The sequence below is a fragment of the Dipodomys ordii genome, unplaced genomic scaffold, assembly GCF_000151885.1.
Source record: "Dipodomys ordii isolate 6190 unplaced genomic scaffold, Dord_2.0 Scaffold25, whole genome shotgun sequence".
Classification (NCBI taxonomy): Eukaryota; Metazoa; Chordata; class Mammalia; order Rodentia; family Heteromyidae; genus Dipodomys; species Dipodomys ordii.
Genome location: NW_012267241.1, coordinates 18326557 through 18334086, shown reverse-complemented (window position 1 = coordinate 18334086; position 7530 = coordinate 18326557). Strand labels below are relative to the sequence as shown.

The window sequence follows — 7530 nt, the reverse complement described above, 5'->3', positions numbered from 1 at the left end:
AAAAAAAAAAAAAAAAAAATTAAAGCCCATAAGCAGACCTTCAACAGATCATGGACAACTTGTTTATGTCCAAAATAGCATGCCAGATGAAGAGGTGTCCAGCCCAAGTTAGACTTACTTCTTCCTAAAATAAAATAAGATGAAGAATTTTTAGACACTATTTATACAGCTTTACAATAAACTGAACATCTCCTATAAGCTACATGAGTAATTAGCCAATGGCTCCTCACACTGCACTCTGAACAAGAGGCAAGAGACATGACATAGTAAGAAGGATAACAAGTATGATGGATTAGTACAATGGACTACATCCAACTTTGATGCTGCCCCATTTTGGCAGTACTAGGGTTAACTAAGGGCCACCTTTTTGACCATCACCCTCATTCCTAAAGAGCAGAGGCAGACATGACTGGATTTTATCAAACTAAATGATCCCTAGCAGTTTGCTGACTCCAGGCTTCTGAGTCTTTAAGCATCTTATCATCATATAGTAAAAGTTGCCATACATGTAACATTTAATGACAAGCAACTCTTGTAGTATTAAGGATCAAACCCCAGCTAGGCAAATTTTCTACTACTGAGCTTCATCCTTCGCCCTACCAACTCTTTTTGAAAACCTGTACCACTGAAGGAAGGTGAACTGGGGAGCCAAGGGTAGTACAAGGAAAGTAAAAACATGTAAGATAAGCAATCAGTAGAGTATTTCCTGCAGCATTTGGAACCCTGTTAGCTCTACAGATAGTTGCTAAAATTGAGTCTTTGACTTAGATAAAAAAAAAATCCCTGTTAATGAGGATATTGGCTTACTTGAGTGGTAAAGTCAAACTACGTAACCAGAAACAGTAAAAGAAAAAATAATGAAATGAAATATCAGATCTTAGAAAAAGAGCTGAGGGGAATAACACAATTGACTATTGGGGGGAAAAAGCTATATAATTCAATCTTGAAAAATAGATAAAGGTCCCTATACCATAGAACTAAGCTCCAAAAGATTACCAAAAATTTTAATCAAGCTACAATGAATATCAATACCTCTCTATCAAATACCCAATCCCATTATCCAAGCCCAGGAGAAGCTTAATGGCTAACACTGTAGGATCTCACCTGCCTCCTACATATCCCTCAGCCCCTAGATTTCAGGTTCTGAACAAAATTTTTCAGGCCACCTACCTCTGAGAATCAACCACAGGTTTAGCAAATCTACCTCAGAAATCCACATGAGACTACAGCTGTCAACAATTTACCCAAACCATTGCATCTGTTTCTTCTCAGGAGTGTCCTACAGAGCCCTTAATTAACAATTAATAAATCCCAGTAGCTCTATTTCACATCTACTTCACTAAATGTTACTTTTGTCTTTTGTTCTGAAAAGAAACCTAGTGTCCCTGATAATCAACCCTGCCTCCATTCCCACACACCCACTGCACCTAACTGAACAGAGGCTAAGGGAAGAACCTCCATATCAAAACTGTCTTGGTCAATAGTTTTTCCAGTCACATCACAATTCTTTGAGCCACAGCTCCCACACATATTAACTCTGCTGTCTCTGGTAGTTCCTAGTGACTGACCACTTACCAAATAACTAAGTAACACACTCTCCCCACAACAAATCCTGCCAGTATCCTAGACAGACTCACTGTCTATTGGTGTTGCTATTCTGTTTCCTAACTTCCCTTGTTTCTCAAAAACTGTGCTTCTGCCTAATGTGAGATGCCCACTGACAAAGCCCAAACTTGAGTGCCACTATGAACTTAGCCACTCCTCCCTAAACTCCCAACATTCCAGCTTGTGCATACAAGTATACCCCAGATTTCTTTTTTTTTTTTTTTCCTTTTGGGTCCAGTCGTGGGGCCTGAACTCTGGGCCTGGGCGCTGTCCCTCAGCTCTTCAGCTCAAGGCTAGCACTCTACCGCTTGAGCCACAACGCCACTTCCAGCTTTTTTTTTCTGCTTATGTGGTGCTGAGGAATTGAACCCAGGGCCTCGAGCATGTAAGGCAAGCGCTCTACCACTGAGCCACCTTCCCAGCCCTACCCCAGATTTCTTTAAGTTAATCAACCTCTCAGATCTTTAATCATAGTCCTGCCTCCACCTCCTTCAATAAATCTGTCAATCTTTGAGACTTCATGCCATCATTTTGTAATCAACAGCTTTACATCTCTATCATTGTCAAAACAGTCTAGAACACTCCCAGAGAATGATAAACACAATAGCTCAGTTTCTCCATAATCATAACCACATTAATAGTGAAGAAAAATACCAGAACCTTGAGGAGTGATGGCACCATATGGTTACATTCAGGATTACATTCTTTAACTAAGCAGGCGTGCTACAGTTCCAGGTTGCAATGCTTCTCCCATGTCCCTCAACAGCTATTCCAATGCATTCCTATTCTTCTCAAGTTTCTTACCTAGACGCTTCACCCCTTAGCAATCACACCGTGCCTTTCAGCTTCACAGAGGAAGCAGAAGTTTTCCTACAACTCCCCAGGTTTCCTGGAAACCATTCTACCATCCTACTTACATGAACATGCTTTCTGTCATCTTTTCCTCTTCATATAAAAGATTCCAGCCCTTCTGTCTCCTCATGCACTTCTTTTTTCCTCTATCTTAACGTTGTCCTCCTTCTGTAGTTCACAGGAAGGAGAAAAGTGCTCTCTACCACATAACCAGCAAAAATATGCTAACAACCAACTTTCCCTACTAATTTCCCTCTTCTTCACCCTCCCTTCTCACATCCACTATTTACTTGCTCTTTCTATCTCATTCCTGCTGTAACAACTTCCCACCTATTGCATACTAGCTTCATCTCCCACCATGTCATTAACATGGCCCTCAACTTTCACGAAAAATGCTCATTAAATCCCAAGGACACTTTTCAGGATCACCTCATTCTATCACCTGCCAGCATTGGACAGCACAGACCGTAGTTCTCCCTGGCGTCTATAGCCCTGCATTCTGGTTTCAATTAAATATCTCTGGAACTTCCTCTAAGAGGGGGTTCACTTACTATTGTCAACTTACAAAAGTATTTCATAGTATAAATAGTATTTATATATACATAAATATATGTAAACATATATATAACTCCTTTAATGTTGTTTACATGCTACTGACTTCCAAGTCCAGATTTCTACTTTCCCTTCTTTTTTACACATCTTCCATGTAGGTGGCACAGGGTAACCTTGTACTCCAGAAGTTGAAGGCTTAGTTCCTCCTTCATTCTATGTATGTGTGTATATTCACTCAAAAACTACCCATTCCCTAATTCACAACTGACTACTCCATCATTCACCTACTTTTTCGTGACACACATTAGCATCAGGCTTACCAGGCTTCTCCTTTTACCAAGATAAAAGACAGATTTATGCTGGCTCTGATAGCTCACACCTATAATCCTAGCTAAGATCTACAGTACTACACTTTGAAGTCAGCCAAGCAGAAAGACCATGAGACTCCATATCCAGAATAACCAGCTAGAAGCATGGCTGAAGTGGTTGAATACCAGTAGAGCAAGGAAGTCCAAGACCTGTATTGAAACCCCTTGTAATGACAGAAAAAAAATTTATTGTATGCAAGATTAAGGATGAATATTCTAGAAAGTAGTTAAGACACATGAAACATTTAAAAAAAACAAACATTCAAAGCTCACCTTTGCAATTAATAACAGCAATCACTTCATTCTTCTCCATGGTTTCTAATAGTTGTCTTACCTCTTCAACATTGCCATTTCTGGCATGATGAAGAAGCTGTTGCTCTGTTTCTGTGTTCATTTCTACATTAATAATAATGATAATGTTATTATCTGGGAATGTAATTGGCTTTTATATCTTACCTGCTAACAAAGAAAGGAAAACAAAACATCTTTTTGCAACTAATAAGACAGACACGGTGAATTGTTTTGCAGGGCCAAAACTCAAATGAGATTCCTTGCTTTTTGTAATATTACCAAAGGAATTACATTAGACATAAGTGCAAGCTTAGTTTCCTCAACTACAAAATACAACCAACCTCCAGGCACTAGGGGCTCATACCTGTAATCCTAGCTACTTGGGAGTCTGAGAATGGGAAGATCACAGTTCTAAGTCCAGCCCAGGCAGTGAATTCTACAAGACTCCATCTCTATGAAAGAAAATGGACATGGTGATTGATGTATGCTTGTTATCCGAGCCTATAGTAGGTGATCAAAGTCCAAGCATGTGCCTGAGCAGGAAGTGAGAGACTGTATCTCAAAAATAAGAAGTGCAAATAAGGGTTGGACATGTGATTCATCAGCAGATCAAAAACAAGCAAGAATAAGGTCCTGAATGCAAACTATAATACTTTAAAAAAAATCTCCTGAGCTCTTGTGAGATTCTATGAAAGTATTTTGTCAAACACATAGTATTATGCAAACAGAATTAAAATATGAGCAGTTATATAGAAATGTTATGACAGTAAAAATGTAAATTAATATATTAAAAACAGTCCAAAACTATGAATAGAAAAATAAATTTTAGACAATATATTTTTTCTTTGTTCTTACCAAGCACAAATGAAAGGCAAAAACCATAACCAAATTTGAAGAATTTGGCAACATGAGCAAATATAAATATCAAATCCCAGTAGTGCATATTTCAGTCTAATAATCAAGTCAAATAAATGAAATACAAATGTTTGCCCATTAGATAAGCAAAAGCTAAAAAAAAAACTGAGAATACATATCACCAGCATGAACAGGAAATGTACACTTCAATAAACTGCTAATCAATATGAATATAAATACATGCAATCATTCATATTACGTTGAGATAATGGATGAAAAAATGAAGCAATGGTACTCACTAGAAACTCTGTTGAAAATTAACTCTACAACTTGTTGGTGAGTATGAGAGGGAAAAACTGGGAATGAAGGGGTAACATTGTCCAAAAAGATATGTACTCATAAGCCAGATGCCCGTGGCTCACACCTGTAATCCTAGCTACTCAGGAGGCTGAGATATGAGGATCACGGTTCAAAGCCAGCCCGGGCAAGAAAAGTCCATGAGACTCTTATCTCCAACCAGAAGTTGCGCTGTGGCTCACACGGTAGAGCGCTTGCCTTGAGCTGAAGAGCTGAGGGACAGCGCCCAAGTCCAGATTTCAAGCCCCACAACCAACCAAAAAATAAAGAAAGAAAGAAATGTACTCATTACCTGACTTATGTAACTATAATCCCTCTTCTATACAACTTTTTTTTTGCAAATTCTGTATTGTGATTGATTACATAATTTCACAAATTTTACAGTATTGTGGGATAGTGATGCCTAGTTAAATCCACAAACACATTCTAACTTTCATGGGATAAACTGTCTATCGTGGTCTATAAGGTTTGTGAATTCTATGGGCTTTGACAATACAGTTATTTCTTCCACATCAGGTGATGTGTACATTCCTTTCCTTTTCTATAGTGTCAGCTATTCCCTCTTTCCCATTCATTCCCTCCCTCCCCACACTGCCATTGAGTTGCTTGATTCATTTTGATCAATGTCCCACTGTTGGGACATTGATGGGTCCCACTGTTGGATGTTTTCCCCTTATTCCCTCTAGTTTTGTGTCCTCCTCCTAGTTTCCCTCTGTTGTGCACATATATACCATATGTGTGATCAGCAGCATGGGATTATTTAGTAGTGATTAGACCAGATGAGTGGGAGGTCCTTTGTTTCTCAAGTCTTGTTATCACCTTACATTTTGGATTTGACATCCACTTATCAGGGAGACCATGTGCCATTTGCCTCTTTGCTCTTGACTTACCGCACTCATGATTTCTTCTAGTTCCATCCATTCCCTGCAAATGCCATTATTTTGTCCTTTCTAATGGCTGCATAATATTCCATTGTGCTCTATACATCTTTATAATAACAATTTTTTAAAAAGAAAAAAGCTGTAATCCTAGCTACTCAGAAGGCTGAGATGTGAGGATCACAGTTCAAAGCCAACCCTGGCAGTAAAGTCCATGAGACTCTTCTCTCCAATTAACCTCCAGAAAACCAGAAGTGGAGTTGTGGCTCCAAGTGGCAGAGCACAAGCCTTGAGCAAAAAGTTCAGGAACAGAAGAAGGGAAGAAAAAGAAAGAGAGAGAGAGAGAGAAAGAAAGAAAGAGGAGGAGAGAGAGAAAGAGAGAAAAAGAAAGAGGGGGAAGGGGAGGGAGGGGGAGAGAATGAGAGTGAGAGAGAGAGAGAGAGAATAATGATTTTGCCATACCAAATAAGCTTCAAAATATACACATACCACCAGATGTAAGTGGCTCACAGTTATAATCCTAGCTACTCAGGAATCTGGAGGATAGCATTTTGAACTCAGCACAGGATTTTTAGAAAAGTCCACTAGACTTCATCTCCAAAATAACCAGCAAACAGTACGACTAGAAACATACCTTAAGTGGTAATTAGTTGAATAAACAAGCCAAGGAAGTGAGAGTCCCTGAGTTAAGCCCCAGTACTGGAAGAAAAAAAATACTTTTCTTTACAAATTTATTTCTGGAAATCTACTTATAGAAACATACAGATTATTTTATAAGCATGCTCATAAGGACTGTATTACTTATAGTAGTGGAAAAGTTAGAAACCCCTTATACATCAACAACATCAAAAAATTCTCTAGAGAAGCTAAAACTATGGTCTCTAGGTTAGAGGATGAATGAAGAGAATTGAAGATGTGTTTCATAAATCAACAGACTATGCAGTGAATGCTGATCTCCAGCCCTACTGCACTAATCAGCATTCCTAATCCTAGCAAAGCTAAGTTCCACTTTCCAAGAGACTAAGTTACTTATATTCCCCATGGGAAAACACATTCCAAGAAGGAAAATACCAGGAGCTCCTGGTAATGGTCAGGACAAGTGGGCTTTACAGTGAAGCTAGTAGCCAATAGGTCATCTATTTTCTCAGTTGCCTATCATCTGCCTAGTTCCCGATTCTTATATAAGAGCCAACTTATTGACAAGACATGTTCGACAAGAAATGTACTCACTACCTTACTTATGTAACTTTAACCCCTATGTGTATCACCTTGACAATAAAATTTAAATTTAAATAAAAAAACCAAAGACTAAAATATAAAAGAGATTAAAACTAAATGAACAAGGAAGAAAGCAACCTAGGGAAAATTGATTCAGAGAAAAAGTTCAAATAAGAATATATATGCAGGCTGGGTGCTGGTGGTTCATGCCTATAATCCTAGCTACTCAGGAGGCTGAGACCTGAGGATACAGTTCAAAGCCAGCCCGGGGAAGGAAAAGTCCATGAGACTCTTATCTCCAATAAACCATAGAAAACCAGAAGTGGCGCTGTGGCTCAAGTGGTAGAGCACTAGCCTTGAGCTGAAAAGCTGAAGGACAGCACCTAGGCCCAGACTTCAAGCCCCATGACCAACAGAAAGAGAGAGAGAGAGGGAGAGAGAGAGAGAGAAAGAAAGAAAGAAAGAGAGAGAGAGAAAGAAAGAAAGAAAGAAAGAAAGAAAGAAAGAAAGAAAGAAAGAAAGAAAGAAAGAAAGAAAGAAAGAAAGAAAGAAAG

General features: G+C 38.8%; 1 long non-coding RNA gene across 1 annotated transcript; it reads right to left on the bottom strand.

Moving 5' to 3' along the window:
* Positions 1-37: 37 nt before the first annotated feature.
* LOC105984666 lies at positions 38-4069 on the bottom strand. The gene is made up of 3 exons (XR_001175006.1): positions 4033-4069; positions 3651-3773; positions 38-124 (listed from the first exon to the last, which is right to left on the bottom strand). It is a non-coding gene; the product is annotated as an uncharacterized LOC105984666 (long non-coding RNA).
* Between the last annotated feature and the right edge of the window lie 3461 nt (positions 4070-7530).